The 23,205-nt window shown below is 43.0% G+C and overlaps 1 protein-coding gene across 1 annotated transcript in view; it reads left to right on the top strand.

The window, feature by feature from the left end:
* The first annotated feature begins 5,047 nt into the window (after positions 1 to 5,047).
* The window catches only part of NAV3 (neuron navigator 3), a 787,742-nt gene continuing 769,584 nt past the window's right edge, over positions 5,048 to 23,205 (top strand). Inside the window, exon 1 of the mRNA XM_019543171.1 lies at positions 5,048 to 5,309. The gene's annotated coding sequence lies outside the window, so the exon portion shown is untranslated. The remainder of the gene's footprint in view (positions 5,310 to 23,205) is intronic.

The following is a 23,205-nucleotide window of genomic DNA, read 5'->3' as shown; positions in this document are numbered from 1 at the left end:
AACTTTTGAGTTAGGAAGTTGATTATCTTGATTTAATTATGGAAAAGGTATTTGCTACCAGTGTCTTCAAATAAGTGTATTTTTAAAAAAATTACAAGCTTGTAAAGAAGTCAGTGGTTCTCATGTGAAACAAAAATGAGGCATCTAATTTTTGTCTTTCAGATTTCTCTGCTTTCTTGTGTTTTGTGCATTTATTGCTGTGAGAGCCTGTGTTTGCATTTCTGTTCCAGCTCATAATACGTGTACCTCATGCTTTTCAGACCCACAAACGCTATTTTGTGAACAGAGATGCAATATCCTTGACGCTGTAAGACTACTCTTTGTTTTCATTTACTTGCCCACTCTCCTTTGTCTCCTGCTGCATCGGTCCTCTATGCCAATGCCTAAGTGACAACCAGTGGCAGTAATGAGGCTGCAGACTTCTTTATAATTGAACCCTGTCAGTGCTGCCCATTAAGTTTGCAGCATGTGCACTGGCTCATTAATCCAAGCCACTATATGTTCTTCTCTGGGTTTTTCTCCCCCCTTTCTGCAACATGGCATTTGTTCAAATAATGAATCCCTCTCTTATATGCTGTGGTACAGGAATGAGTTGCTAATTGCAGCCACTGTTATCAGCTTGGCTAGTAACACAGTAAAATCAGTCAGTTGGAGGGAGCCAAATGACCCACAGGTCAGTGTTAGATAGTATTGTTGATTATGTACATAAACACAGATATGTGAGTCTGCTGAAACTGAATTCTTTCCATTCGGTTTTCGTAGCTGATAGGGTCGGAAGGGACCTAAGCAGATCATCAAGTCTGACCCCCTGCCATGGGCAGGAAAGGATGCTGGGGCCAAACGACATCAGCTAGGTGATTGTCTAGCTTCCTTTTGAAGACCCCCATGGTAGGAGCGAGCACCACTTCCCTTGGAAGTTGGTTCCAGCTCCTAGCCGCCCTGGCTGTGTTTCATGCACCTTAAATGTGAAATGCTGGATTGCATATGATTTTCAGGGAGATCTCTCTAAAATCCAGGAATTATTTATTGGGGCTGATTTTAAATGCTTGTGCTGCGCGCAACTGCAGTGCAGCACTCGGGCAGCGAGAAGCAGAAAAGGCAGTGTGGAAAACTGCCCCCAGCTGGTCAGTCCATTGTGATAGAAGGGGAGGGGAAGGCCATGGCAGGGCGGATCAATGCCCCCCACAGTGAGGGAGGAGCCAGGGGCAGGTGCTGGGGGGGGGAGGGCTGGAGCTGTGGCTCATGGTGGGGGGGTGGCGAGGTGGCTCCTGCTGCTGCTTGCACCCTGGGAGAATGGGTGTGTGCCCCCCTTATCTGTGCAGGGTGGGGCAGGCTGCAGCTGGGACTGCATGGTGTTTTTCTCAGTAGGGGCTGGGCTTGGAGCAAGCACTGGCAGTGCTGGGAAGATGATGCATCCACCACAAATTTTGTCACATCTCAGCTTCCAGTGCTGCTATTGCCAGCTGCCCAGTGCAGCCTCGACTCTTCCCAGTGCATGGGTAGAGGCAGGGCATTATGCTGGAGCAGCACCAGGTGGCTGGCAGTGGCAGTGCTGGGAGCTGAGCAGTGGTGAAATTTGGAGTGGATGCAGCATCCTCCCAGTGCCACCAGTGCCTGCTCCGAGACCATCCCCCACAGAGAAGAGCCCCGTGCAGGCCTGGCTACAGCCTGCCCTGTCCCATGCAGATCTGGGGGGTGCCCCCCCATGTCCTCCTGGGGTGCAAGCAGCAGCGGGAGCTGCCTTTTTGCCCCATCTGCCCCTGCCCCCTCCCTCCCTCACCATGAGGGGCTTTTGATCTGCCCCCTTCCCCTTCCACCACAGTGGACTTATCAGCTGGAGGCAGCTGTATTGGAAATTGGATCAGTATCAGCCAGTTATGCCTTCTTAAATATCAGCTATTGGTATTGGCCCCCAAAATCTCTATTAGTACACCCCTGCTAAAAATAGTCTTCAGAGTTGTAAAAAGGAAGAGAGACATTACCAGAAATGGCTAAAAGACTAAATTGAAGAAGAAAGGATATCTTGATTAGTAGAACATAGATGTCAGTTGAACACAAAGTTTTATTGATATATTTACAATATTAAAGCAATTTGGAAGCCTACCAGTGCCTCAGTCACTATAATAAAATACATTCTAAATATCTATAAATTTTGGTGTTTGATTTTGGATTTTTTATCATGGAAAATCAGAGCTCCCCCTGCCTCCTTCACTCACCAAGATGTGGGTCCAGCTTTGGCTGCCCCTCACCATCCCCTACTTTGTGGCACTGAGCAGCCTTGATATGGCAGTGCCCTGCCCATGCCACTGCCCTTCACTCCCCACCCACAGCTCCCCACCTCTGCTGGTGCCCTTATTCCCCACTCACAGCCAGGGCTATGGGGCCAGGGACCTGGGTCTGCAGCCCCCTGCCCACCCCAGTAGTGCCTGAGCCCCAGTCACCGCTTGTAGAAGGTGGCAGGTGCTGTGGTGGAGCCAGAGCATGAAACCTGGCTCCCCATCCCCCACGAGCAGCATGGCTGGAGCAGAGCCATGGGAGGGGTGGGGATGGGCTGCCCTGCTTTGCTGCAGGTCTCCCTGCCCTACTGCCTTCCCCTTGGCCTCTGCAGCACAATGGGCTGGGTCTGGCACACCAGGGCAGAGTGGGGCCAGGTGGGGAAGCTTGGTGCCATCACTGAGCCCTGTGCTGCCATGGTGAGGCACCCCCTGCCGTACCAGCAGCAGCAAGGGGCACAACTCCACACTGCCATCCCTGCTGATGCCAAGTGGGAAGGGGGCGCTTTGCTATGGTGGCATGGGGCTTGCAGCAGCAGCACTGAGCTTCCCCACCCTGTGTGCCCTGCCACACCAGGTCTCACCTGCTGGCTTGTGGAGGCCCCAAGGGGAGGGCAGCATGGCAGGGAGATTTGAGCCCGCAGCGGACAGCCCGCACCTCCCCTACCTCATGCACAAATCTGGGGAGCACATGTCTCCCTGCCACCCTCCTCCCCAGGAGTGCATACAGTGGCAGAGCCAGCCTGCCTGCCACCCCCTAGATGAGTTGCCTGTAGCTTCATCCTGTTCCCTGCTTGGGCCCTGTGACTGCACATTGCAGCCCTGGGGCCTAAGCCCTAAGCAGAGCCCACACTGGGCAGCAGCCTCAGCCCTGTCCAACTACCTCCCTCCTTTTCTCTCTCCCTCCCTCCCAATGGAAGTCTCAATCTCCTGCTCCCCCCGCCCCCCGAATTACCTGAAGGGATCTCCAGGCTGTCTGCTAGCCACGTGCATGTGTATGTCCACACATGTACATGGCGCCCCCAGTCCCTTGCAGGCTGGAACTCTGCCAGCCTGCAAGGGGAAACTCACTGCTTTCCATGTTTTTCTCTTTTAAAGGAGGAAATGCAGGAACTTCTCCTTTTTAAAGGAGAAAATCTGGGTTTTACTGCATTTTTCCATGACAAATAGAAAACCTGGATCCCTGCATATAACTAACAAAACTAATAACCAAATGAACTCTAAGCCATTAAGTTAGAAGAAAACATACTGATTAGAGCAGTTAGTTAACTTCACTGGCAGAGAGATTTTCTTCCAGCAATACATTCTTTAGTACTTCTTTCCAGGGTAGTTCCTTGCCAAAGGGTTTCTACCAGTTCCCTTAGGAGATAATTTGACAGCAACTTTGAGGAAGTTTTCTCTGATATTCAGCATAATTATTCCCTCTCACTTTTATCTTAATGATCCTAGTTAAATCTCCCCCCACCCCCTTTTTTAACAGCATTCTTCTGATAGATAATTGGTTCACCTTCTGTCTTGTTACCTGTCTATATGGCCAAACATATGACACTAGAAGAGCTATACCAAGGTGTCTTGTGTAAAACCTGGGAGTTTAAAAAAAACCATAACTTTATATTTAAAAATAAAATGGAGAATCTGATACACCTGCAATGCAGAGAACAGGTTTGTACTGGTATGTAAAAAGAAGCAATGGTCTGAGCACAGAAATGAGAACAAAAGGCTCCAGAGTTTTGATTGGATATAGAAGACCAATGTGTAAGTCGCTTCGCTCTCAGCGCAGAATGACACGGCTCCAAAATTTGCACTTGCCTACTATAGGGCTGAATCTTATGCTGCGCTTCTCATGGAGTCTTTGAGGTGAGAAAAGGAGGTGGAGTAATTCAATAACACACTTAATAATTATGCTTAGTCTTTATATAGCACTTCTCATGTATAAATCTTCAAGCTATTTACAAAATAAGTTAATATAATGATCATAGTATTATGGATGGAGGAACTGAGACAGAGCATGGGAATGTGAGTTGCCGAAGGTCAGTTGTAGAGTCAAGAATGGCACTGCGTCTCCTGGGTCTGTTCAGTGCTCAGAATGAAATAATTTAATTTCATACTTCTTGAATGTGACATTTGGCTTCACCCACTTGTGGAGAACTAAAATGCTGGCTTCTTGGGTGCATTTGGGTGGCTTTTTTTAGGAACTATCCATTTAGGAACTGTCATTTTGTTTTAATTTGAAGCTGCTGTTGGTGAAGATTTCTTTTTTTTCCCTTGATGGGAACCTCTTGATGGCTGTTTGATGCTTTGGTTGCTTTTTATTTCTATGATATACAGGGACAGTTATCCAACGTTCTAATATGATGCTTCTGCTTTCATTTACAAGAAGAAGTTCATAAATCAGAAATAATGTGCACCGCAGTTATTTGTACATTTTTACCATTCTCCTAAGAGTTTTCATTTTGCTATAGGGTTTAATAAGACCATATGTTATATTTGTTCATGATACCTGAAAAAGCATTAAAATGTAAATGAGAACAACTGGGTGCAGTACAGTAAAACTGATTGCAAACAGTTAATAAACCATGTCTGTGCCATTTCTGCAAAAAGATCAAATTAATTTCCAGTAAATACATACAACCTGGTTCTGTTGATTGACAGAATAAATGCAGAACCTCGGGGATAATATATACTCATTAGAAATTTCTTCAGGATTTTTCTTCAGGATTTCACTACATCTACTTGGGGGGTGGGGGGCGGGGGAAGGACCTTCACATTATGTAACATGGAACATTCCCCCTCCAAGCCTTTGCTTAAGAATAAGGAAGGAAAAGCTTTGTTTGGGTTTAAAAACAAAGAATCTGTATCTGTAAGGCAATATTCTGGGTTTTTCTTTTTTTTTTACAGCATCAAAACAGAGATGACTGTGGATGCTACACAGCAGTACCTTCAAGGTGCAGCAGCACAGCTTTGAATCTGACAAGCTGAAGCTTTGAATTGGATTCTGCTGACAACTTTGGTCCTGCAGACATTCCTCTTAAAGTGGTAAGCTGAAAAACAATGTTCTATTTAAAAGTGTGTGTGTGTGTGTAAAATGTATTGCTGTTCAGTAGAGAACACAGCTGAAATGTTTAGTGTCTCCCAGAAAGACTAGCAAAAATTGGTTGGCTAATAAAAGGGTGTTTTTAACTATAGGTCAAGCATAACTATCTTGGAAATTTCAGGGATAGTTTAAAGTGGTCTCTTGAGATAATTGGCTTCCTGCTAGGGTTGATCCTTAGTGCAGGCTTCACTGTATATGTTATTTATCATCAGTGCTTCTGTGTTTCAAAGAATACTTAAAATTGAGCTTATTTTGTTGCTACATGATGTGATGTGATGGAATGGCAGGTCAAGTCTCATTTAAACTCTTGCATTTTTTTTTAAGCTCCTAGGTTTTGTAATATGACCAAATGGGAGAAGTATGAAAGCTATTTAAGAATATTGACAACACTGAAATAAAAATTTATCACCAAGTCCTACAACACTAATGAGCCTGAGTAAAACAATTATGGGATAGTAAAAAAATAATAACTTTTTGGGTGGAATCGTTGGGCACACTTCTATCACATCAGCGTTTCTTACAAGTGCCAGAAAGTTCCCGTTTTAAAATTTCAATTGAGATTTTGCTGTAATTCTTGAATTGAAGAATCTTAGAAAAATATCATGAAACAAATGTTGAAATCATTAGACTCAGCATGTTGTGTGTTCTAGCTAACTCGCAAGATCTAGCAATTTTATATAAATGACACCAAAGCACCATGTTCCGTTGGTCTTTACAGTCTTTGACTTCATTTGTTTTGGGATGACTTCATTCTGGGATTTCTCTTTCAGTAATTTGCTCTTTAGATAAAAGAAGTGAACTAACCTTATAAGACAGTTCTTCTGGAATAGTGGAAGCATGTTGAGTGCATTGGCTGGGGCAAAAGTTACTTTTGGCCTCCCTTCCCCTGCCCCTCCCACCTTTTTGCCTTCAAATCCTTGAGCCAATCTGCAAAATCTTGGGCTCTCTATGCCTGTTTAATGTTACACCGACTCCCAAGAGTCCTTTTAAAATAGCCATCCTGAAAGCCAAGTTTAATGGTGTGTAGCCAGTATGTCATTTCCCATGGTACATGTTTGGAGTGGTGGGTTAGGAGTGATGGTGCTGGGAAGAATGCTAACTTTAGTCCTGGAAATGACTGATCGAACATTAATGGTGCTATCATATTAGGCAGTTGATAACCGAGGAACCTGGTTTTCTCTGTTTAAAAATCCCAAATGCTCTGACTTAAAAAAAAAATTGCAAATTCTCTGCTTTAAAAAAACTCAAAATCCATGTTTTTCCACGATTTTAAAATGAAACATCACTCTCTCTCTCTATCTATATATATAGATATAGATATAGATATATAGATATAGATATATAGATATAGATATATAGATATAGATATATATCATTTGAACACAATGTTTTATTGATATATTTACAATTTGAAAGCAACTTGGAATCCTACCAGTTGTTATAACCAGACAAGGTTCTTTGGGTAAATGTGAGATCTTTTATTAGACCAACTAAATAGCTGGAAAAAATTGTTTTTTGCCAGTTTTTAGGCACAAACACCCTTGTTCAGGTAGAGGGAGAGTTTGCTTGTGTTTTTGTGTTCTCCTGAATGGAATAGAAGCCAATATGCAAAATGCAGATCTCTGAAAATGTAGATGTGTGGCAGTGAGGATCAGAGGCCATGGGAGACGATAGGGGTGAGACAAGTGGGGGTGGGGTTGGGAAGGAGAGAATGTTGACCTGGTGCTAGAATGAAGCTGGTAAAATGTAGAGAGATTACCTGGGGTTATCAGATGTCAGATGTGCCTTAAATCCAATGTCTATATTTAGTCCATGTTTTTTGTATCCAGTAGATTTTTATGAAGTGAAGTTCATAGGTTTGTCTACAAAAGATGCTTTGTAATTTCCATTTGAGGATTAGCATGGAGAGAGAGAAAGTGATCATATTGTGAGAAATGTGCCCCTACAGGTAATTGGGTATTTTTGACTTTGATAGATTTTTGGTGTGCGTTCATTCTGGTAAGCAGTTCTTGCTTAGTTTTTCCTACATATTTTCCATCAGAGCACTTAGTGCACTGGATGAGATTGTATTTCATTTCCGGAGGTGCAGGTGTAAGATCCAGGAATAGTTATGGTTCTGTTGTGGGGTGTAGTTATGGTGGGAGTGATGGAGACATGTTGGCAGGCTTTACATTTCTTCTCCTGGCATGGTCTGGATCCATTTGGTGTGCTTTGGGCCATAAGAAGTTTGCTTCTGGTGATGAGGTTGGTGAGCTTTGGTGTTTGTTTAAAAGGTAGGATGGATGGTTTGAGAGAGAGATCTCTTTAAGAATTGGGTTGTTTTCTAGTATGGGTTGCAATTGTTTGGGGATTTTTCATATAGGTTCCAAGGAGGGATGGTATGTCATAACTAATGGTGCACAATTTGTACACCCTCAATCATTATAATAAATAAATCCTTATATATTTTGTGATTTTTATTTTGTTTCTTTTATCATGGAAAATCAGAGCTCTCCCTACCACCTCTGCCTAGGATGCAGATCCAACTGCAGCTGGCCCCCTTGCTGTGTTTATGACACTGAGCAGTCCTGATATGCTGGTGCCCTACCGCTGCCCGTACTGTTGCCTCTCACTCCCAAGCCACAACCCGCACCAGGCCTGCCGATGCCCCTCACTCTGAACCCACTTCCCTCCACCCCTAGGCCCCCAGTGTGTGGGGAAGGAGAGGTATGGCCATAGGTAACATGTGGGGGGTGGGCCACAGGTGATGCCATGGGGGGGGGGGAAGAACAAGTGCCCCTTGAGATTTCTGCACTTAGTGGGGTGCAGAGCATGGGGCTGCAACCAAGCTGGCCTAGCTCCAGGCAGGAGCTGCCTTTGCAGCCCAGCAGGCAGAACCCAGTGTGGGAGGGAGCACTGTGCTGCCATGGCCGCCAAGATGAGACACAGTGGCAGTGTGGAGTTGTGCCCCCACTGCTGCTGGGCAGAGAAGGGGAGACTCATTTTGGCAGCCATGGTGATGTGGCACTCCCTTCCACATATCTGATAGCACTAATTGAAAAATGTCACTGTCATTTATTGTGTAGTTGATACTACACATTGAAAGCCACATATATTTTTATGTGCTTTACAGCTTTAGATCAACGCCTTTTTTCTAAATATGTAAAATATGTAGTATGGTATATTCATCCAGGGAGTGGAATATATACTTCAGATCAAAGTCTCCAAAGACTCTTTTAAATATCATTTTAATTTTTACTCTTTTTTTTGGAAAAAGTAAATGATAGCAATATATACATACACACACATATACTATGTAGACTGTGTGTTCCGCATGACTTTGTGGATGAATTTATTGTTCTGCATATTTTACATACTTAGAAAAAAAGTTTAGCCTAAGCTATAACAATCACAAAAATACGTAACTTCCAGTTTGTAATGTGGACTGCATAATAAGTGACAGTGATAGTGAAACTTTCTTTCTTTGCACTATGAAAAAGTTTAAGGAAAAAGAAATAATTTTTCCAGCATTTCATTCTTCAAGGAAAGAAGAAAACAAAAACACTGAAGATGGGTAACTCTGCCAAGTCTAAAAGCCTTGTTACACATTAATTTTAGGCAGCTCCTGGAGCTCTTAACCCCTGGATTATCCACACATTAACACCTGAAATTAGTTTTAAGCATGTTTTAGGCAGTTTTAAAAAATCTGCCTTGGAGTGGCATAACATCTTTAATTCATGTAACGTATGTTCCATTAATGTGTGGCCACTCCCCACAGATGAGCACCCCAAGGTGCAGTCCTCCAGCATCCCAGGATGCTGCATCCCCTTCCACACCCTCCTGTTCTGTGTGGGCAAACCTTCCACCCACTGAACTGTACTGCTCAGGGGACAGTACTGGCACCAAGCCAACTCTCTCTTCCACCTCCTGGGGGTGTGACCTTCCCACCCCCAGAGGTGCAGCGTGTGCAAATAGCCTGCAGACCACATGCCAGCTAGATGCATCTTGGGGCATGGATGGGTCTAGGACTGGCGTGCTGCAGAGGTGGAGGGTGGGAGCAACGTAGTGGGTCAGATTGAGTCCCCATCAGCTGGGGCTTCATTTCTGGGGCTGGGCAGTAGCTCCCCCAAAAGTGCCTTCCCTCACTGTTTCCACCTCCCAGCCACTCCCAGGAAACATGACCAGCACCCTCTATGCCCCAATCCTAAATTCCAATTTATTAAAACATGAAACATTCTTTAGTTTACTTTCTCTTTATTTATATTTTACTTTATTTTATCCTTCAGTGGCTGACTTCCATCATTTCACCTCCTTTTTCCTACCCCCATTTACTTTCCACTTTAATTTCATTACCCACTCCCATCCCATTAACTCACCACACCTCCCAGCTTCGTGTTCTGTCCCCTCCCTCCCAACCCATCTCTCACTTCCCCGCCAGCAGGGACAGAAACCCATCCTGGCACACTAGCCCTGTATTGGCAACTCACAGCTATAGCTCCCAGTCAGGTTCCTTCTTGCCAGCCCTCCAGTGGCAAGCCATAGCTGGGCAGGTCAGAGACAGATTTGGAGCCTTAAGGTGCAACTGCTCCAAATTCAAGCTAGCACCAACATCAGTCAAATTTTGAGCAATGTGTAACTAGGCCCTTTAACTGCAATGCTTTTACTGTTGTTTTTTTACTGCAGTAGGGAGACTGAATTACATATCATATATTTGATAGCAAAGTAAAAAAATGCTGGGTTGGTGGAGGGTATGTGAATGGTTTCTTTAAGTAGATGTGGTTAGGCAGGTGGGAAGGTTCTAGGGTTTACTTTGATGCAAAGGAACAGCAGACTTAAGGATGATAATTGTTGTCCTTATTCCAACGAAAGCTCCTTGTCAGAACAGTCGTATCATGATTCTTTGTCACAGTGTTGTGTTTAGTGTATCTGGCTCAAGAACCTGTATATTATTCTGTGTGTCTCTTCCCATGCAAGTATGGGGAAAGTGTCTGGAAAATTAAATTAAAACTCAGGCTGTCCATGAGCTTGGATCCTGAAGATCTATGGGGAAATCGGGATCCATTCCCATAGATCTTGAAGGTTTGAGGTGAACGGTCCTCTGCTTTTCAGGCTTTCTGTGAACTGACAGCAGAACTCGCAGGGGAATTGTCTCTACTGCTAACTGAAGTTACTGTTGCCCCTCACTTAAGATTACCTATAGACAAAACTGCTTAACTTGAATGGGCTTGCCCTTCAAGGGAGTACAGCTCAGTTTAGCACAACTCATGATGATTAATAATATTTCTGTACTATATTCAAATTTTCTGTGCATCAAAAGTGTTAATTCAGCATAGCTACTCTCACTTCAGAGGAGTTTCTTCCGGTGTAGATAAATTACCTCTACAGTGAAGACATAACCACAAAATTCTCTAAAACAGCTGTCCAAAGCTGCAACACTATCCCTCTCCCTCAAGGTAATATAATCAGCTGTTCTTGAACCTTCATACAGATTTCTGCTAGTTTGGGAGGAAATTTTATTCTTTGTAGAGCTCCTTTACTTGTGCTCTATTGGCCAAACCACATATGAAACCTTTTCTGTGTGGTGTGTGTGTTGTGGGGGATGGTATGTTGGACACTCAGGTACACAAGATTTGGATGGAGGGACAGCTGCAGGCTTGATTCAAACATGCTGCATAGTCTCTGCTCCCTTCTTTCATGGATTTGGGATTCTCTTGTATTCTTTTCCCTGTTTATATTGTCATCTTTCCCTCCATGTACCACAGAAGAGAAGAGACTCCAGTGTCACAGAAAGTTTCGAAGCAGAACTTAATTCATTGCAATTTCAGTTTTACAACTCAGTGTCTCATTTTGGGTGTCTCAGTGGTCCCTAGATGGAGGAGTGTGCCACAGCTGATGCTATATATTTAATACCATTAATTTCTGGATGAGACACTACTTTCTGTGTAATCTTTAGTCACCCAGCCAGGACTGCACATTAGATAATCTTTGAATGTCCTGGCCAGCTGATGAGACAGGCACTCCACAGACAATTTCAAGGCAGTATCCCCCAGCAGATTAATCTACTCCAGTGCTAAAATTACTGGAGTAGCTTTAGTGTGCTGGAACAGGTGGCTACAGTTGACAATGTGTATCCTGAAACCCTGATTTTTGGCAGTATGATTATATCTAGGGATTTTGAGGCATGTTGTAATAAAAAATGACTACTGCTGGGTACAATGAATCTCTGGGAATAATGTTTTGAATACAGTGAACACATGCATCACTTCCTAGGAGAGGTTGCATTTGCATGCTTATGAATTTCTTGCAGATCTTTGAAGCAAATACATGCATATCTATAAGCAGTGCAGGTGGTAATGCCTATTATTAAGGTTACTTGATAGTTTCCATTACAAGACCTTGTATTTGGATGCTTAAAACTTTGCCAAACATTACTTTTTTGGGGGCTGAATTTTTCCGTGGTGGATGTCCATGTCCTAGAATGATATTAGGGAAAAATATGTTGTTTTTCCCATGTTAAATTGTTTAATGGTTTTACTGAGAACCTGGAGCTCATCCAGGCTTTAGTAGAGGGGTTGTTCTGGAATGAAAAGTGTACTATATATCATTTCTGTAAATATTCATCTAAATTTTGCATAGATGTGAAATTCTGAAAATCAAATGCACAGACTCTTGGTAGTGTAACTTGTTGGGATTTTTATTCCAGAGTAAATTCCAACATTTTGAAACTTTGTGCCATTCTTCTCCCCCCTCCCCCTATCAGAATGGAAAGTAAACATTTTTTCCATGAATTTACATTTTTAATACATTATTTCAAGTCAGTTGAACTGTTATTTCAGTCAAAATGAAATAAATCACTCAGTTTTACAGTATAATAAAATGAAATTTCTTTCAAAACAAAGTTTATTTCAAAATGAAAAGCTCTTCCATAGACTCAAAAAAATTGAAACATTCCATTCTGATAAGGTCAAAAGCTTACCTTTTTAACTCTTCTTTTAAAATTGAACTGTAGTTGAATTAAACTTTTACTGAGAACATGTCTAAGTTTTGACTAAACAGAATTTTCAATGAGATCATTTTTGACCATCTCGGCTTGTCAGATTTCTAAGAGATTTGGAAGACAGTTCTCTGGAGGGTCCAACTGTACTGAGCGTGCTTCATCCGTGGGCTGCAGGACTTAAAGAGAACTCTCTCCCTACAGTTGTTTCTCTCAGTATTCAGGAATAAGGGTGGTGCTTGGCTCAGGAACTGGAAGCAGGGAATAATACTTTTGTGTTCTCTGTGGGCTAGTATTTGGGTAAGAGAAAAGGTAAGGAGTAATGTGACTGGAGGATGGAGGGGTAAGGAGCTCTACCTATGAGCAGGGTGAGGGAGTGTGCTGAGGGTGCAGAAAGCAAGGTGGGGATGAGAAACTGCAGGCTGGTGGCAGGCAGAAAGCTGAAATGAGGCCAGGCTGGAGTCCATTTGGAATGTCTTCATTTTCAGGTTGCATTTGTTAGAAACCCAGGAAACTGAACAAACTTGGCACTAAATGAGTATTAAAGGTTGCAAAGTCAAGCACTTAACAGCTAGGCAATGGGAAATTCACAGTTGCCTGTGCTGTCTTAATTCTGTGTCTTCCTGCAGTGAGCCCTATGCATAGGTCTGATGTGTAGAGGTCATCTTGAGAAACTGTCTAATTTAGAACTCTCTTAATATGCACAAAGGATGGGGGTTAATGGAGGGTGTATTGTGTGTAATATTCTTGATTTATATTGTAAAAGATAAAAACAAATTCACTTGTGCAACTGCTGTAACTGTCATCATGTGTCATCAGCAGGGTTTGAGGCAGGAGCCTCTCACTATGGTATGTAGTAACAAGAGAAGCCTCTTATGCCCAGGTGGGCATAGTAAACTGCTGAAACAACATGCTGATGGTGAAGCATAGTCAAGTGAACCAGCACAGCATTTTTTCCTCAACACCAGGCTGGTGAGGAAAAGCCTTCCTATCCCATGTAAAGTCCTCCAAAGGATGGGATAGGCTACTGGGACTCTTGGCCAAATGTGTCTAACTGTTTGTTACTACAGGTGTTGCAATAGCTCTGGTAACAACCAAGTATTCTCCCTGCAGTGTCCAGGTGGTGGTGCAGTATGGAGCCCAGCCAGCATCTGGCCATGCCACCCCCATGCTAGCTAATGCTGAGTAGTGTCTGTGTCTCCAATTTCACTGGGACAGGACAAAGTAACATAGGACAAAGGCAGACCGGACAGTATCTGCTTAGGGCTTTTTGGAACTAATCCTGTGCTGGTTAGCTGGTTAATGTCCCTCTGTTCCTTCCTTTAAAAAAAGGCTGTTTAAGAAGAGTTTAAAGTAATGAGAGAGGCTTTGTTTTCTGGATGGGCTGATAAGCTGCCTGCTGGCTTGCTTGCTTCAAAGGCTGCAGTCTGTCAGTGTTCAAGAGAAGACAGAGAGAGGTGCGAGAAAGAACCTGGTTTGCGATGCATGGGACCTGTGAGTGCCTGTCAGTTTGCTGGAGACAGCATGAAGAAGCAGGGAGAGGGAGATGCATGCACTACATGCAAGCAACCCTTCTTCCATCCCTCTTTGCCTCAGAGTGATAGCCTGGCAATGCTTCCGCCGCTTGAAGTGAGCCAGGAGAAGTCTGGCTGCTTCCCCCTCCTCCAGGCACACCCCGGCTGGGGACTGTGAAGGCTAGGGTTGGGGGTCTAAGTCCCTCCTTAATCAGAGCATCTTGCCAGGGCCTGCCCCCTCTTCCCCTCAGCTCAGCACTGTGGAAGAGATGGAGGGCAGCTCTAGCGTCTTCCACTGAGCCACTGCAGACATGTGCCTGCATTTTGATTCAAAAGTGAATGTCTATTCACTTGCAAATTGGTTCAAGCTCTGCAGGTTAGACTAACCTAAAAAGATTGAATCAATTCAGGCTCAGGCTTTTTGAATGTCTGTCCCTAGGCAGGGGCTTCTGGATAAAGAGTTCTTAAGTATGTGAAATCAGGAGCGATCTGTATGAATCTTCACTGACCTGCCATCCTGGCCCTTTCTTCCTTTCCTACATGCATAGTTCTTGAATGAATGTTCTGTTGTTCATCAGGAACCTCAGTGGAAGACACAGAAGGAAGCCCCTAGGGAGTTTTAGTACAAGCTGAATAAATTCCTAGGTAGATGCCTGCATTTGCAACCCTGTACATCTCTCCCAAATTACAGAAAGTGTCTGTAATTCACACTTGCCTAAAACTTGACTGAAAAGAATTTAGAAAAGGAATAGCAAAAAATTATGCACTAAATAGAAAAAGGAACTTGGCTGGAATATAATTTTACATTTCAGATCTCATTAGTATTGAAAGACATGATATAGCCAGAAATCAGTTCTCTAAATTAAATTGCAAATTAGGCTAATAATAAAATTTTGCATGGTAGTATGATAAGAACTAAAATATAATATTACAAAAGCAGCGGTAGGTTGAAGATCTATTATTTACATTTGAATTTTAGTTTTCAGTAAAGGGATTTAAAAGTCAAAATAATAGTTTTGTAGTGAACATACAGTAACTTTATTCAAGGGATACGTAACTAACCTTTTGGAAATTAAATCTTCTTGAACTATGCAGAGCTCTGTAATCATTACACCCTAGGCTATTTTAATTAAAGCTTATCAGCATTTTTCAACCAGATTAAAAAATGTATAGCTCTGGGGCATGTGCATGAACAATACAGGGTAAATATGCTGCGACAGTGTTCCTCCCCTTCTTCAAACCCTGGAAGCCATCAAGTCAGAAAATAGTATTTAACTACATTTATTTTAGCTGGTCCTTTTGTTATTTAAAATTGGGAGTGTTTTGGGCTTTAATTATCTGTTGTTTCCAAGTGAAGTAGCCCATATTTCTACATAATTTGAGCACAACTTATCATTATTCTCCGGCTTAGCTTCTGGTGCATGTCTCTGGAAGCTGACCAAAATCAGAGGTGGGAGCATGGGAGTATTTACTTCCAAGGGGGCTGAGGGAGAAAATTGCTCCGTTGTTAAGCATCAACGGACATGCCCCTGCATTCCTTATAGAACCAAGCCTTCACTGAAGTTAGTGGTCACCTTGACAAATATGGGCAATCAGCCTCACGTTTCATGCAGTCTTGAACTACCTGTTTATATTCCAGCAGGAACGATTTCAGTCCTTCATTTTCTCGAGGTAGAAAAATAAGTACTATACAATGTACTGCATTATTTTAGGGTTTTGGTGAAGTGAAGATGGAAAAGAAGGGGAATCTTTTCAATGTGACTTGCACTGAATCTCTCATGACTATCACTTGGCTCTCTTCACCATAGTAACTGAGTGCCTCCTTGACCAGACATTTGGGTGGGGAGTGTGTTTGTGTGGGGGCGGAAGTATTTGGACAGTTTCACAATAATAAATAAAGCTATTATAACTGAGATCAGTTTGGAAAACTGTGGTCCAGAAACAACACATCAGAATATAGATTCAGACATAGGTTTTATTCCTGGCTATTATATTGATTAGCTGTGTGACCTTGGGTAAGGTGCTTCACATTTCAGTAGACACGTTTTGTTTTAGGTTTTTTTTCCTCTCTCATGGCATTGATGACACTTGATTCTGTATGGACTTTTGCCTTCACATCTTCAAATATTATACAATGCAAGGTACCATTACCCCCATTTTGTGAACTGAAAAACCCAAGCAGAAGCCTAAACTATTAAAAATAAATAAAAAGAAGATAAAACTTCATGCTTTTTGGGTGTGTTGTTTTGTTTCTTTTTTAATTTGGTCTTCATTCAGTATGAATAAGGACTTTGTAACTGAGTTCTTAGAGTTTACGTTCCTGGTGAGTTTTACTTGAACTTAATTATTTTGTATCTGTTTCCTTTTCTGCAAATGAAATGAAATAAATCATTTTCAATCAGGCTGATGTAATATAATATGAATGACCTGGTTCCTCCTGAGATTGGGGGCCACAATTTGTGACCACCCGCAGAAGCCAGCGGTGGCAGCGGTGAGTGGCAACTGGCGACCGCCCGCAGAAGTCAGCAGGAGGGCACGTGTTCCCCTGTGCCCCGCCCCACGTGTTGCCTATGCAATATAAGGCACAGCTGAGCCAAATAGCATATTAAGGACATCAGGTGGTGATCCTGATACGTGAGGGTTTTGATTTTGTGAGACACCAGATCCTGAAAAGACATGCAAATATTTTTAATGCCACTACAAATCTAACCTATCACTAAACATGTATTCACATATATGTGTAGATGACTAAATAGGCATTTGATAAACATTCTTCTGAACATAAATTGCTTGGGGCATAGCCATAATGTAAACATTTATATTTAAGATCATTATGCTTCATTTAATTCAGCTGAACATGTTAATTCTTCAAATTTTATTGAGGAAAACTGTAGTATGATTTTATTCTGTTTTATCATTTGTGAAGACAGATTAGGATTTAAGCAACTATAAAACAAACTCTGGATCTTTCAGGGATTCAGTTTCTCAAGCTGTGTTATAGGTGGGGTTAATTATATTTTATACAATGATGATGTTTTTCACTAGTCTTTCATAAGCGCATGTGCACCCCCTTAAATTGGCAGTGCGCCCCCTGCAAAAACCTCTGTTGGTGGTGCCCACAGACACTCACCACCCACCCCTCCACCGCTGACACTGCTGGCGGTGTCTGCAGGCAGTCCCCAGTTGTTGCTGGCTGCCGTTGCCAACGTCGGCGGCATCTGCGGGTGGTTGCCGACTGCTGGCTCATGTCTGCACTTCCCACCCCCCCACCCCCCCAGTGCCATGGCCACTTGCAGTAGCTCACTGCCGCCATGTCCACACCACTGACAACACTGCTGCTGCCTGCAGGAGCTCGCCATGCCCCTGCAGCCTCCGGGATATATAGGGCTGCGTGTACTCGGATTGATCTCAGTTCAGTACTTATGTAGGGGTTGCGAGCAAGGGATGAAGGAAATGCAGACACTTGGGCATGGTGCCTACACAGCCACCCCACAAACATTTGTGCTGATTTTGAAGTTGTCCCCATAATGGTGTGTATTACTGTAAAGTATTGCCACAGAATAAATAATAATGAAAATTACTAATGAATGACTGTTTTATTTTGGCCTTCGTTCAATGCCTGCAGCTTGGTGTCTGCTGAGCAGACGTCTGTAGCGTTGTACTGTCTCCTAGATTGGACATCAAAGAAAACCTGGGTTTCTGTGGAATAATGCATTTCTAACTTGTCTTAAGCAATAACATTGTAAAGAGCCAATAGTGGTACAAAATATAAAATGTTTTGGCATTTCCTGTTTAGTTTATTATGCATTATTTTAATGCAGTAAACTGAAATGGATTGGTTGGTTCTGTGCTATAAAAAGGATATTGCCAGTTTGGCAGTACTGGAGTTTGGCTGGGGTCAAAAGGTCATGGACTGAAACTATACTTGCAAAATATGGGTATCTTTCCAGATCAGGGTGTTTAAGTGTTCACTTTCTAATAACCCGAAAGGCTTCTGTAGAAGAGAACAAGGGGTATGTTTTCAGCATGGTATATAGAAATCAGTGGCAGTGGTAATTAGTGCTGGAGAGCACATTAATGTAGCAACTGGCAACTAACACTGCTACTGCTCCCTGCTGCCAAATTTGCATTGCTGTGGGGAGACCCACAGGCTGGATTACACAGCTCTGTGGGCTGGATCTGGCCGACGTGCTGTAGGTTGAGCACCACTGGGTTATATTATTCAGGTTTATATTTGTTCTTTGGATCTCACATATCAGTATCAGAACCAAATCGGAACTTTCTAAACCTTTAAATGTGGGAGGCTGCAGGTGAAAGAGTCCCTGTTTACTGTCCCTTTCAGCATTCACTCTCTGCCACTGTGTGACCCAAGCAAGATGGACCTATGGTCTGCCCCAGTAAATGGGTGTTTTTATGTTCTAATAGGGTTAGGCTGGGCGGAGGGTGACTGCCACCCAGAGGTGGTGCAAGCGCTTGATGTCAGAGGGCTACAACTGTTATCCCTCAGCCTGACCATGAACAGAAATACTCCCTGAAGGCCACACATGGATTGCCCAAACACTTGATATGGCCTTATTCTTTATTCATTGTCCTGCCTCCTCAAATGCTCCCTGGATCCACTCTGTTCCCCATTTTCGTACACATCACCCCCATGCTCTACCCCATCCTACCATGTCATTCCCCCTAATGCCCCACTGTGCCATTCCCTACCCCTTACTGCCCCCATGAATACATTGCACATGTCTGCATATAGCTGTATGTCTAGTATGGTCTTGTATAAAATGGATTCAGTAACCATTTCCATCAAGTGGAATATGCCTGGTGTTTGTTGCCTCTCCGACTTTGGTCAGTGACACTCCTTGGTAATAATACGCCATTTTTCTTATTGTTTTTGTAGATCTGTTTAACTTGAAGACTTTTAACATTTCAGGCTTTGATTGCATCAGACCTCTCAAACTAATGTTTGAGGGTCTGTCTCTTAGACCTGGTTAATTTCTCTCAGGGGGCTCTCCAAAGAAACCAGAAGTGACCTGCTGGTATTTTAGTAGGTGGCACTGTTCTCTCTGAGCATGAAAATTGCCAGTAGTACCCAAAGCCAGAATGAACAGGGTTTTTGCAGGGAATTATGCAGGAGGCTGGAAGGTTCAGGAGCAGAAAGTTACTAGACAAACTATGACTGATCCAAGATGCCTTTAAACTTGTTGACAGCTGCTAGTCCAGCTCTTAGCTAACAGTAGCAGCTGACCTAGCACACTTGCTTTAGTGTAGTCACAGACTGAATAGCAGTACTTCAACTGCCCTGCTCCCTGCTGGACTCAATGGGCCCAGCACCACTGAGAATGAAAGATTGGTCTGATTCACAAAGTATAGGTCCAGGACTGAATTGCCTGAAAGTCTGGATATGTTTAGATGAAGGACACTTTTATTTTGGCCCATCTCCATTGTCTAAAAGTCTGTTCTGCATATTTACAGAAAATTCCACCTATTTACTCTTTGCAGTCTTTTAGATAGTGTCTGCTGAAGTAGCTGCTTCTCCATCTCTGCTGCTAGGAACTGTTTGTTGTCACTGTCAACTTAACTAGGGCATTCAAAGCATTTTTCAGCATTCAAAGCATTTTTCAGCACCTCTACCTTTCTCAGACACTCATTGGGGAGGTGCTGCTGAAACCTGCTATACAACCACCTCTGAGGTGATTAACTGGAAGCTTTTCCTAGCTTGCCTGGACTCCAAAAAAACTTCAGCCTATACTTCTTATGAAACCAGTTTTTAATTTTAACTTTACATGGATGGATTACTTCATGTCACACACATGCTCAAAAACAGCATCCTGATGACATTCAAGCAACAGTATTTCACTGTGCTATATTTCACATCATTTCAAGAGATTTAGTGGAATTTTTCATTGGAAAGAGAAATGGATTCCTTTTACACTTCAGTTATACTATAAAATATTGTTATACTGTTGGGTTCTGCAAGAGGGTGCCCTGATTGGTGTGGACTCCAGTCCAAGTCTGTGAGAGACTAGAGATTATATTCAAAAGCTTTGTTTACCTTAGTTGCTTGCTTTTAATTGGAACAGCTGTGGCAAAGCTTATTAGTTTTCCTCATCCAATTTTGGAACAAAATTTACATTAGAAATGTGCATGGGGTTGGAAATGCTGATCCAAAATAGCCAGAAGGCACATGGATTGAAATCAGTAACAGCCACACTGGAATGCTGAGTAGGGTCTCGTAGAGGGAGGTTCTGTCTGGCATCAGAGCTAGGCTCAGTGCAATTGAAAGCATTAGCACTTTAACTACAGGTCTAACTTTTTGTCAGGCAGCTCTAAGTCTGGGCTTCTTATTAGTGGAGATCTGATGTATGGTAGTGGAGCAGTACGAAGCTTCCTACTCATCCTTGACATGGGACCCAGTTTTGGGGCAGAGAAGCAGCAACAACGACTTTAAAGTTTGGCAATACTGCATATGCAGAGGGTTTTCTACTGGTGATATGTGACAGAACATATGGTGCAAAAGGACTGTTTCAGGCTTGGGAATCTGGCCCCATGTCTTTTTTTGTGCATGGGATGGTCCTTTATATCGTTAGGCATGTGTAAGATTAGCATCAGGTTGTGTGCCATAGATGAACATGTACAATACTGAATAAGCTGATACCCATGGCTGTCAGGAAGAGGGGCTAATGAATTGGAGCCTCCACATCTCATTGAAAGCTACGTTCACTTCTCCATGGTCCTTTTCCACCCACTACTCCAACACAAACACACTCTTCTGTGACTTCAGCATCATCCCAAGCGTGTGTGCAGGAGAGCCCATTTTCACATAAATGAGGAAATGTCCTGATGAACTTGGCATGATTTCTGAATATGTAGTAAGACATGGGTGTTTCATGTAATTTTGTTTCACAAAGTTCTAGAAATAAAACAGTTGCATTTGTTGAGGTTCGAGGTAAGTGCACTGTCACTTTGTTTATATTTGTTGCATTTTAGAATTGTTCACATTAGACAAAAAGAGGATGGCATAACTCTTTGTTTCATTACTTTTACATTGAAACTATTTGCTCCTGCATGAAGCAATGTAAACATTCCCATTGATTTCACTGGTAAAAAGAATCGGTCCTAATTCCTGCACTTCCTTTGGATGGCTGTCTTCATTAAAGAATTAATGCCATCTAGTACAGAGGAAGCATACAGAGTACAAGATTGGTGAGAAGCATTGAAATAGCTCCTCAGTAGGCATCCAAGTCTCTCAGAATGGTTCTTTGGACTTTGTACCTTCTCCCAGTGGTGGCCTTGGCAGAATTCAGGTTCTCTCCTTGCGCAGGTTTTGTAGGACAGAATCGGAATAGTACTCTAAGACTAAGTACAGACTGTCAAAAAGCCTGAGGCTGGAATGATTCAGTCTTTGCAGGTTAGCCTAAGCTGCAGAGATTAAACTGACAAACAACTGGATAAACATTCCCTTTTGATTCAGGAAATGTAGCTACATACCTGCAATAGCTCAGGCCAGGAGCCGGGGAGCTCAAAAGCATGGCTCTGTGGCATGTAGCTAGCATGGGCTGTGTGTTTGCTTCCTCTTGCTGCTCTCCCTGTGATCTCTGGGATTCACAAGTCCAGAATTACACCAGCAGGACTCTGCAAGGTTGCCCATAACTTCCTCTTCCTGCTTCCAGGTGCCTTTGGGATTTATAGTCCACAGTCACACCCAGCAGTAAGTTTTAAGCAAGGTAGGGCAGCTCTGTACTTGTGGGATGGGACGTTTAACTCCCTTCCCTGGCCTCAGACCCCAGGTGAATATTCTGGGGGGTGGGGAGCAGTCCCTGCCTCCAATTCCCTCTCCTTACCCCCAACTCTTCTCTGCTGGAGCAGACAGCACAGCACCGCCCAGGACTGAAAAGCATGCTGGGGGACTCTGGAAGGGATCTGGGATAGAAGTTCCCTAAACCGGTCTGATGCAAATCAGTTAAGTCTGATACAATATTCAGCCAGGTTTATTTTAAACCAGTTGTGGCCATTCTGAAACTGGTTTATGTATACTGAGCTTCTGTTACAGGTTTAAACCAGTTTCTGATCATTTAAACCAGTTTATGTGTAACGTCTGTCCCTAGCTCCACTCGGCTTAATTGGGAGCACAGTCACTCATTTAGGGAGCACAGTCTGGCTCCAATTTATGACCCACATGTGAAAAATAGATGCATCTTTACATAGGAGCTGGGATGCCATAAAAACAGTACTAGATACCATAACAAAGCTGTATTGATATGGCTGGCAAAGGTAGAGCCTGTCTGTAAGTAAAAAAGTAAAATATCTTTAAGTTCTTAACAGAGCAGAGCATCTTACACTGTTACACTCCAGGAGCTCAAAATTCCATCTTTTCTTTGCAGACTGCAATGCCCTAGTATGTGTTTAGATAATGCCAAGACTACAGGAATAATATTAAGTGTCACCAAACCACAGAACGGGAGGAGATTTATGATTTTAAGACCTATGGGCTGTAGCACATATGGTCCTCTGTCAGTCTTTCCCAGACTGGAAAGTAGAGTTTAAATACTTGGCTAATTTGGGCCCGCAGGCTTTGAGGTCCTGGCACAGCTCTATTTCATGCTCAGTCACAAATAAAATGGATTTCAACTTTGCATAGTTACTTTTACCACCATTTCCCCCCTTACCGTTGTGCATCCCGCAGCTGAATTCATCTCTCATATACAAGTCTGAGTCATACAAGTCTCATCTGAAGCTAGTAATAATCTATGCGGTTTCCCCTGCATTTCTTTTCTTCTCTATGCAATCAGAGAAACAAATATATATTTCCTCCAATTGTGTTAGAGTGGAGAAAGGCTGATGATAACTGGAGCCCCTCAGAGATTCAAGTGACTTCTGTGAGAATTATACAACGTGATTCTACTGGCAACAGAACAGACTGCTACCGATAGGGCCCTTTCTGTGAGTCGTCTGAGGACCATGGTTATGCTGTCTGATCACTGGTCTTCTAAAAGAACTGTAAAAATCACATTTTAAACTGTCTTTTTTTTATACAACATACTGGGTCTGTATACTGAGTTTCTTCAGGGGAAGGAATGTGGCCCACTGATAAGCAAATTATATTGTGAGCCAGCTAGGACACTATTCCTGTTCACAGCCTTGGTGGCTGCTTATTAATGAAAAGGTTCAGAAGACCAAACTGACCAACCTCAGTTAACTTGTTGCTAATGATGATTTAAAAACGTGTTCAAACAGCAGCATAGGCTTACATTATAGTTTCTCGGGTTGGAAGGGACCTGAGCAGATCATCTAGTCCGACCCCCTGCCATGGCAGGAAAGAATACTGGGGTCAAACGACCCCAGCAAGGTGTT

This window comes from Crocodylus porosus, unplaced genomic scaffold (genome assembly GCF_001723895.1).
Source record: "Crocodylus porosus isolate Cpor-Errol unplaced genomic scaffold, CroPor_comp1, whole genome shotgun sequence".
NCBI lineage: Eukaryota > Metazoa > Chordata > Crocodylia > Crocodylidae > Crocodylus > Crocodylus porosus.
Note: the sequence above shows the minus strand (reverse complement) of the source record. Positions and strands in the feature narration are given on the sequence as shown.